Source organism: Scylla paramamosain, chromosome 36 (genome assembly GCF_035594125.1).
Source record: "Scylla paramamosain isolate STU-SP2022 chromosome 36, ASM3559412v1, whole genome shotgun sequence".
Classification (NCBI taxonomy): domain Eukaryota; kingdom Metazoa; phylum Arthropoda; class Malacostraca; order Decapoda; family Portunidae; genus Scylla; species Scylla paramamosain.
Genome location: NC_087186.1, coordinates 10984408 through 10994407, shown reverse-complemented (window position 1 = coordinate 10994407; position 10000 = coordinate 10984408). Strand labels below are relative to the sequence as shown.

The 10000-nt window shown below is 41.5% G+C and overlaps 1 protein-coding gene across 16 annotated transcripts in view; it reads left to right on the top strand.

Moving 5' to 3' along the window:
• Window positions 1–10000, top strand: part of LOC135090979 (sodium/calcium exchanger Calx-like) — a 68923-nt gene that overhangs the window by 2152 nt on the left and 56771 nt on the right. For 3 of the 16 annotated variants that reach the window (XM_063988243.1, XM_063988245.1, XM_063988241.1), the window contains exon 1: window positions 9012–9147. The exons of 5 other annotated variants lie outside the window; for them this stretch is intronic. The gene's annotated coding sequence lies outside the window, so the exon portion shown is untranslated. Of the gene's footprint in view, window positions 1–8995; window positions 9148–10000 lie in introns of those variants that run through there. 8 more of the 16 variants (XM_063988237.1, XM_063988239.1, XM_063988240.1 and 5 more) reach the window with 4 other exon arrangements.

The window sequence follows — 10000 nt, the reverse complement described above, 5'->3', positions numbered from 1 at the left end:
AGACGAAAGGATGAATACACTTGGGGAGAGAGAGAGAGAGAGAGAGAGAGAGAGAGAGAGAGAGAGAGAGAGAGAGAGAGAGAGAGATCCTCTTTGTTACGATAATTAATGTAGAAAATTTGATATAGGAGAGGATGAACACACACACACACACACACACACACACACACACACACACACACACACACACACACACACACACACACACAGAGAGAGAGAGAGAGAGAGAGAGAGAGAGAGAGAGAGAGAGAGAGAGAGAGAGAGAGAGAGAGAGAGAGAGTAGCGGCGGCAACGTCAGTAGAAACCTTAGTGGAACAGTAAAAAGATTGGCGAAAATAATAATAATAATAATAATAATAATAATAATAATAATAATAATAATAATAATAAAACTGGCTTGCCAATATTAACAAAGTAAACACGAGAGACTTAGAGAGAGAGAGAGAGAGAGAGAGAGAGAGAGAGAGAGAGAGAGAGAGAGAGAGAGAGAGAGAGAGACTTACACAAACACACAAACCAAACAGACATCACCACTCCATAAATAACAAAAAATAACAAAAATAGCAACACTTCAATAAATAACAGCAACGGTACACCCAAAAAACACCTCCTTTTCACCCCTTCTCTTCCCTATACCCCCTACACCCCCACTACACCCCCACTACACCCCCCAATGACCACAAGCTGTTATAAGACCGTTTTGTACACGGGAGGGGGGGGGTGAGTGTGCGTAGGTGTAAGAGAGAGAGAGAGAGAGAGAGAGAGAGAGAGAGAGAGAGAGAGAGAGAGAGAGAGAGAGAGAGAGAGAGAGAGAGAGAGAGGATGGGGGTAGTGGGAGTAGTGTGTGTGTGTGTGTGTGTTTGTTTGTAGATAGTGAAGAAACATAGAATAACATAGAATAGAGAGAGAGAGAGAGAGAGAGAGAGAGAGAGAGAGAGAGAGAGAGAGAGAGAGAGAGAGAGAGAGAGAGAGAGAGAGAGAGAGTATCTGTTAAGAGAAAGATATAAAATGATAAGAGGAAGAGAGAGAGAGAGAGAGAGAGAGAGAGAGAGAGAGAGAGAGAGAGAGAGAGAGAGAGAGAGAGAGAGAGAGAGTAGAGGAAAAGGAAGAGAAGAAGGGTGAGGAAAGAAGAGTGACGAAAGAGGAGGAAGTAGGTGGGAGGAGGAGGAGGAGGAGGAGGCGGAGGAAGTATGGAATCTGCACACACACACACACACGTACACACACTTACACACATACACACTGGCGCCAGAGAGAGAGAGAGAGAGAGAGAGAGAGAGAGAGAGAGAGAGAGAGAGAGAGAGAGAGAGAGAGAGAGAGAGAGAGCCTAGACTGAAAGCAGCTGCAGTCGAGTGGTCGATTGAGAGAGAGAGAGAGAGAGAGAGAGAGAGAGAGAGAGAGAGAGAGAGAGAGAGAGAGAGAGAGAGAGAGAGAGAGAATAGGTAACGGTGATAAAATACATTCTGGATCAATCACAAAAGAAAAAAAGAAAGAAGCAAATAAATAAACGAAAAAAAGGGGGAAAAAAATCAAGGAAAAATAAATGAAGGAAAAATCGTGATAAGAAGAAAGATAAAGAAGAAATCCGACAAACAGATAAGGAGTTTAGTGATGTGGTAGAAACAAAATGTGTGGTAGAGTGAGATAGATAGACAGGAAGCGTGGTGCAGTGTGGTGGAGAGACAGGGAGGCGTGGTACAATGAGACAGAGAGACAGGAGGTGTGGTGCAGTGTGGTAGAGAGACGGAGGCGTGGTACTAAGTGTGGCAGTGTGGTAGGCGTTGATAGTGTGGTAGAGAAGTGTGGTAGAGAAAGTGAGTGAATAGCGGTGTGAGGTGAAGGTAACTGAGGGACTTAGCTGATGAAGGGGTGCCTCTCTCTCTCTCTCTCTCTCTCTCTCTCTCTCTCTCTCTCTCTCTCTCTCTCTCTCTCTCTCTCTCTCTCCCCCTTAAGGTGTTTTCATTCATCTCCCCTTCCCGTCTCCTCCTTAAGTCTCCTCCTCCTCCTCCTCCTCCTCCTCCTCCTCCTCCTCCTCCTCCTCCTCCTCCTCCTCCTCCTTTCTTCTCTTCCTCACCTTTCTCATGTTGCATTTTCATCTCTCTCTCTCTCTCTCTCTCTCTCTCTCTCTCTCTCTCTCTCTCTCTCTCTCTCTCTCTCTCTCTCTCTCTCTCTCACACCAAGATACAAAATATTTTCTCTTATATTTGAGTTTTGAAAAATTTATGGACAGTAAAATCTATTTATATATTTTTATCTGTCTTTTCGTGTGTGTATGTATGTATGTATGTTACTGTACCGGAAATGTATGTATGTATGTATGTATGTATGTTACTGTACCGGAAATGTATGTATAATGTATCTCTCTTGTTTTCTGTAGTCACACTTTTCATTCCTGAGAGAGAGAGAGAGAGAGAGAGAGAGAGAGAGAGAGAGAGAGAGAGAGAGAGAGAGAGAGAGAGAGAGAGAGAGAGTTATGGCTTTCTTTAAATAATCCTAAATTCCTACGATATATCACGGGAGAGAAAGTTGCACACACTGGCACACGTACCCATTCACCCCTCTCTCTCTCTCTCTCTCTCTCTCTCTCTGTGTGTGTGTGTGTGTGTGTGTGTGTGTGTGTGTGTGAAGAGAATTGGTGATTTGAAAGTGATGAGTCAATGAGGGAATGATTTACGTGTGGAAATAGAGCCTGAAGTGGTTTTCTTAATTGTATCTGACCTCATTGTGTGTGTGTGTGTGTGTGTGTGTGTGTGTGTGTGTGTGTGTGTGTGTGTGTGTGTGTGTGAACATATGTGTCATTGTTTTTGTAATTTATGTGTTTAATCATTCCTGTCACACACACACACACACACACACACACACACACACACACACACACACACACACACACACACACACACACACACACACACACACACACCTCTATTACACATATCATTTATTTATCTTTGTCAATCTGTTTACTTCTCTCTCTCTCTCTCTCTCTCTCTCTCTCTCTCTCTCTCTCTCTCTCTCTCTCTCTCTCTCTCTCTCTCTCTCTCTCTCTCTCTCTCTCTCTCTCTCTCTCTCTCTCCATCCATCAGTCTCTGCCGCCCTGCTGTAATCAGTCATTTGTCTGTCTGTCCGTCTGTCTGTCTGTCTGTCTGACTGTCATTTTCCATTCCATCCCTGTCCATCTAGTCTGTCCTTCCTAATTAGCCTCAGGTAACACACTCACCTGTGTTTGTTTAGGTGTACAGGTGTGTGTGTGTGTGTGTGTGTGTGTGTGTGTGTGTGTGTGTTAAAGTGAAATTTGTGTTTTTTGTGGAAAATTATTTAAGATTTATTAATTTTCTGTTTTTTTCTATGCCTATCTGTCTGTCATTGTCTGTCTATCTGTATGTGTATTTGTATGTACGTCTGTCTGTTTGTTTGTGTGTTTTTAATTATTATTATTCAGTTTTTTTTTGTAGGGTAATTAGAATCATTGACACGTATGATTAATGAAAAAAAGTGGGATGTTTACTAATTAATTTACAACAATGAGTTGCATTATTGTATTTGGGAGCGTGAGATTATCTGTGCGTGAGAGAGAGAGAGAGAGAGAGAGAGAGAGAGAGAGAGAGAGAGAGAGAGAGAGAGAGAGAGAGAGAGAGAGAGAGAGAGATCTGAATAAGAGGTGCTCGATTGAAGATTCTGGATGAAGGAAGCAGAGAAAGATGAAGACTGGAACATGAGAGAGACTGGGAAGGGTCTGGAACAAGAGACGCTGGAAATTTGAAGACTGCGAATGTAGAAAAAAAAAAAGATAAGAAAGATGATCTGGAACAACAAGTGTTGGAAAGTTTAAGAACTAGGAAGAAGAAAACGAAGAAAGGTAAACACTGCGAGAGAGAGAGAGAGAGAGAGAGAGAGAGAGAGAGAGAGAGAGAGAGAGAGAGAGAGAGAGAGAGAGAGAGAGAGAGAGAGAGAGAGAAACTGGAAAGCCACTTGAGCGAAGAAACAAGAGGCGCTGGAACTTTGAAGACTAAACGTAAAAAAAAAAAGAAAAACAAGACAAGAGAATTATTAAAAAATAACTGAAAAAAAATATAAAGAAAAAAAAAAAAGATAAACAGAAGGAGAAGAGAGAGAAACTGGAAAGGCACTTGAGAGAAAGAACAAGAGGTGCTGGAAAAGTTGAACTGAGGACGTAGGAACCAGACTAAGAGACATGAGGGCTTCAAGGAGGGTCAGCTGGAAGGGGATTGGAAGGAGACTAGCCCAGGGGAGCAAGGGAGGGTGGAGGGCAGGGGCAGCAGGGACAGTAGATGGTTTAAAAGGGTCTGAGTAAGTGAGGGTTCCAGGGTTCCAGGGTTTTAGGGTTCCAGGGGGTAAGATAGAAGGAAAAAAAGCCACAGGGGAGCTGGAAGGGGAGTGAGATGAGATCGTTGTAGAGAGAGAGAGAGAGAGAGAGAGAGAGAGAGAGAGAGAGAGAGAGAGAGAGAGAGAGAGAGAGAGAGAGAGAGAGAGAGAGAGAGAGCAACAAGGATAGAAGTGTAAGAAATAGACAAGGTAAAACAAATGTACGAAAAAAAGTGAAAAGGTGAGGAGAGAAAGAAAAACAAATGATAAAAGGAACGAAATAAAGAAGAGAAAGAGAAACAGACAGGAAGAAAATGTGAGTAAATGAGATGAGGAAAGAAAGGAAGAGAAAACAATACGAAAGGAATAGGAAATAAAATAAGAAGAGAAACAGAAAGAGAGAGAGAGAAAAACAAACTGATAAAAAAGAAGTAAAATTAGAAAAAAAAACAGAAGAAAGAGAGAGAGAGAAACAAAACCAGAGGAATGAGATGAGGAAGAAGAGGTAGTGAGTAAAAGAAGGGACATCACACAATACAGGAGATGAGTATAAGTAAGAATCGTTGTACTGTCGGACTGACCCATAAACTTTAAGTCTTATCGCATCCACTCTGGAATTCCCAATGAGGAGAGTATCTACCTAAAATATTCTTGGTTTTACTTAATTCTTTCACTGATAAACAAAAATTTCCTCTCTGCTACATTATTGCAGACTGTTTTTTTTGTGAATATTTCCACAGCGTAAAAAAAAAAAAAAATTAAATCTGTCTCCTCTTTTTTTCTCTCTCGTGTCTTCCTGCAAATCTAAAATATTCTGAGTTTGAATTTTTTCACAGCAAAACAAAGCTCCCCTTCAGTACATAAGTCTTATTAGGAACTATTTCCATGCTAAGCTCTCGTAAATATTTCCGTACCGTAAAAAAGACGAAAATAACCATGTTTCTTCCCTTCTCTCGTTCCTCTCCATACACACCATTTGTAGTGCTAGGGAGGTTAACTAGAGCGGTAAAAACTATTAAGGGTTAAAATTCCTCACGAAAACTCGAGGGAACGATGGATTGAAGAAAAAATGTGATGAAAAATAGGAATGTTTTGAAGGTTTTGCTTGTAACGAGGCGACTAATGAAGAGATGCAAAATTCAGAGAGAGTAAAGAGCGAGCATGCGTGGAGTGTGTGCCGAAACGCGGTGCTTCTCTCTCTCTCTCTCTCTCTCTCTCTCTCTCTCTCTCTCTCATAAAATGTGGACATAGATCATACATTTAAAAGGAAAAATCACAGAAAAAGCGAGAGAGAGAGAGAGAGAGAGAGAGAGAGAGAGAGAGAGAGAGAGAGAGAGAGAGAGAGAGAGAGAGAGAGAGAGAGAGATAACATTACGTTTCCTTTCCTCACCATAATCATTTGTCGGTTTCTGTTTCCCATTATAGGGGAAAATATGAGAAATGAAGGAAAATATGAGGGAAAGAGGAAAACAAAGGAAAAGAAAAATAAGGGGAGGAGGAAAAAAACAAAAGACGACTGTACTTTGGGTGATGAAGTGAGGAAAGAGAAATGATGAGGTGATGACATGAGAGGAAAGAGGTGTGGTGTTTGTGGTGTCATACTGAGGGGAAAATATGGTGGTGATGGTGGTGGTATTGGTATTAGTGGTGGTGGTGGTGGTGGTGGTGATGGTGGTGGTGAGTTAGGATGTGGCGGACAGGATTACTTGTCAGGGGAATTTGATAGCTGGTTACATCACGAGAGAGAGAGAGAGAGAGAGAGAGAGAGAGAGAGAGAGAGAGAGAGAGAGAGAGAGAGAGAGAGAGAGAGAGAGAGAGAGAGTTTTTTCGATGCGTATATTTCGATGAATTTTCTCTCTCTCTCTCTCTCTCTCTCTCTCTCTCTCTCTCTCTCTCTCTCTCTCTCTCTCTCTCTCTCTTTCAGCACTCAAACTAAAAAAAAACTTCCATTTTCTTTCCTTAACAAACGAACAAACAAAAAATTCCTTTCATGGGTCTTTTCGTTTTCCCCTCTCCCTTTCCTCCTTGTTTTCCTCTCCAGCGGACTCTTACACACACCTGGGCCTCATTACCTGCCTCTCACCTGCTCTCTATACCTGTCCTCTTCCTCCCTCTTCTCACCCCTTCCCTTGTGCATTTCAAAATTTTCACTCGTGCTCTCTCTCTCTCTCTCTCTCTCTCTCTCTCTCTCTCTCTCTCTCTCTCTCTCTCTCTCTCTCTCTCTCTCTCTCTCTCTCTCTCTCTCTGCTTTTATTCCTACTTCTCTTCATTGTTTCCATTATTCATTTTCTGTTCATTTTTAATCTGCCTTTATTTTTCTCTCCCCTTTTTCGTACTGTAGCTTTAGAGAGAGAGAGAGAGAGAGAGAGAGAGAGAGAGAGAGAGAGAGAGAGAGAGAGAGAGAGAGAGAGAGAGAGAGAGAGAGAGAGAGAGAGAGAGAGAGAGAGAGAGAATGAAGGTTGATTTGAATGGGGCTGTGGTTTCCTGTGTGTGTGTGTGTGTGTGTGTGTGTGTGTGTGTGTGTGTGTGTGTGTGTGTGTGTGTGTGTGTGTGTGTTGGGAGCAAATTGCCATACATATATAATAAGCACAACAACAAAACAACAACAACAACAACAACACACCCACACGAATTTATGATAAACAAACCACGCAAAACACTAACAAAACAAAACAAACAAACAAACTAACACAACAGGTATACAAACCAAGCATAGGTAGATAAAACAAACATAGGAAAACAAAAAAAGCAAACAAACAAACAAGTAAACAAACAGATAGACAAACAAACAAACAAACAAGCAAACAAACAGGTAGACAGGAAAAAACAAAGAAGGGTCACTGGTTTAATTATGCAAATGACACACCTGTCGTGGTGACGTAAGAGTTGGGCAGGTGTGGGCCAGGTGAGGAGGGGGAGGAAGGGGTGGGTAGGGAACAATATAGAGTCCTTACCTGTACAAAAAGATGTGCAGATACGTGTAAAGGTGATCTGTTGATTGAAAAACAGATATAATCTTCTTTACGTACAATATTTAGCTATTCGAGACTATATAAGGATCTTAGTTTAGTCAATAGGTATTATTATAGTAGTAGTAGTAGTAGTAGTAGTAGTAGTAGTAGTAGTAGTAGTAGTAGTGTTGTTGTTGCTGTTGTTGTTGTTGTTATCTGCAGAAGCTTACGTATGGGCGGGGGGAACCTTCGTCTTTACTGTCCTACTGTTCCTTTGGCCCAACAGTGTGTGTGTGTGTGTGTGTGTGTGTGTGTGTGTGTGTGTGTGTGTGTGTGTGTGTGTGTGTGTGTGTCTGTGTGTGTTGAAATACATCAGTGATACAGACACACACATACTGTTTATTTTGGTGTATGCTCTCTCTCTCTCTCTCTCTCTCTCTCTCTCTCTCTCTCTCTCTCTCTCTCTCTCTCTCTCTCTCTCTCTCTCTCTCTCTCTCTGTAGGTTCACTTCTTTTTTTAAATTCAATATACGTTCCATTTTAACTTTAATCTAATCGCTGTCAGTGTGTCTATTCTCTCTCTCTCTCTCTCTCTCTCTCTCTCTCTCTCTCTCTCTCTCTCTCTCTCTCTCTCTCTCTCTCTCCGTGTGTCAAAACTCTTTCACCTGTGGATTCTAATCAAATTTCGCAACAGGTATGCCAAGTTAAAAATTTTTACTTGTTTCACTATTTTTTTTTTAATCTTTTCTCCACTCCCATTGTCTCCATCGATTAACTTCTTTGATGTATCGTAAAATAAGTAGTAGTAGTAGTAGTAGCAGCAGCAGTAGTAGTAGTAGTAGTAGTCAGAGAGGTATATAATTTGCAGGTAAAGAATGAAACAAGTGATTTTCTTCCTTCTCACCTTCAAGAACGCCAGATAACTAGGTGAAGGTGACGAGGGGCCAGGTATACGTGAGTTCACAAGGGTTTACTAGGCCAGAGGAAACAGGAAGCAGGAGATAGCAACGTGTTTGTGGTGATTGCAGTCATGGTGGTGGTGGTGGTGGTGGTGGTGGTGGTGGCAGGTGTGCATAGGTGGGTGAATGTTGTATGTGTGAGAGGAAACAAATGACTAGGTGGATGATGAAGTAAATGATTGATGGATGAAAGTGAGGTACAAGTGGATGAAAGCGTGTTGATAAATGGATAACTCGTGGATGGAAGGTGGATGTAGGGGGTACGTGGCAGGTGGAATACAATTAAAGTGGATGAAAGGTGGATGAAATGTTGATGATTGGTGGATGTACATAAAAGGTGGAAATCAGGCGAGTAACTGTATGAAAGGTGGATGAAATGTTGGTGATTGGTGGATAGTACATAAGAGGTGGAAATCAGGTGAAGAAGTGGATGAAAGGTGGATGAATAGTGGAAAATAAGTCAATGATAGACGGTGGGTGAAAGGTAACATAATTAATGAATGACAGGCACGACAGGTGGATGACAGGTAGGGAAGAGGTGGAAATGACAGGTAGATCCACACCTTGAGAAGTGCATGAGGGTGTGGAATAGTGGAAGTGGATGACAATGAAGTGAATGAATCATGTTTCAAGTCACGCAATATAAGAAAGTGTCTAGTCTTTTATTATTTATTTTTATTTAATACAACTTTTCTTCATACAAATTTACAAACTTACCTTCCTGAAACACACCTGAGTACCACGCTTCATTATCTCCTTCCAGGTAAGAACGCCCAGCTCATCCACCCCGCCCCCCTTCCCCCCTAAAAGAAAGAGAGGCAGCAACGGGACTTTATTCACTAATTGGAAACTCGCCAGTGTTGCCAATTCAAAGGGAAAAACTAGAGGAAGAAAGCGGATCTTGCATGACTCAAGGTAAGGTTTGACTGTGATGAGTTCTGGCAACACTGTTCAACGCGTTATCAATGAGGACTGCGGCAAAGAGAGAGAGAGAGAGAGAGAGAGAGAGAGAGAGAGAGAGAGAGAGAGAGAGAGAGAGAGAGAGTACGTATCTCCTTATTTTCTTTTTGTTGTCAAGAATTTGTATCAACACTTCATTCCCGTGTGTAAAAGTCTCTCTCTCTCTCTCTCTCTCTCTCTCTCTCTCTCTCTCTCTCTCTCTCTCTCTCTCTCTCTCTCCACGCGATACTTCGTTCATAATTTAATATCTGTTTCATCTACCATATTAGGCCAGAGAGAGAGAGAGAGAGAGAGAGAGAGAGAGAGAGAGAGAGAGAGAGAGAGAGAGAGAGAGAGAGAGAGAGAGAGAGGAAAATTTGAGTTGAGTGTTCTTCTCTTTCCTCCTCCTTCCACTCTTCCTCCACTTCATATTCTCCTCCTCCTCCTCCTCCTCCTCCTCCTCCTCCTCTGAAGTACCTCCACTTTGTAATTTCTTTAGGCTTACATTAGTTAAGTTCTTTTAAGATAAACATTTGAGCTTTTTAAATTTTTCGTTTTCTTGTTTTTACTTTCAAAGTCTTAAATTTCTCCTTTTTTATGTTTTCCTTTCACTTTCTGCGCATTTTCTCCTTTTTTTCCCTTCCTTAAAATATTACGTGTTTATATTTTCATGTTACTCTAATTTTTTTTCCTGGAGTAATTTTTTCCAGCTTTTTTTTAATTCATATATATATTTTTTTTTATGTTTTGCAGGAAACAAACATTCTATTTATTTTGTCGTCTTTTGTCATCGCTCCTTTTAATTTTGGCAGAAGCGAGTGTCTGTGTG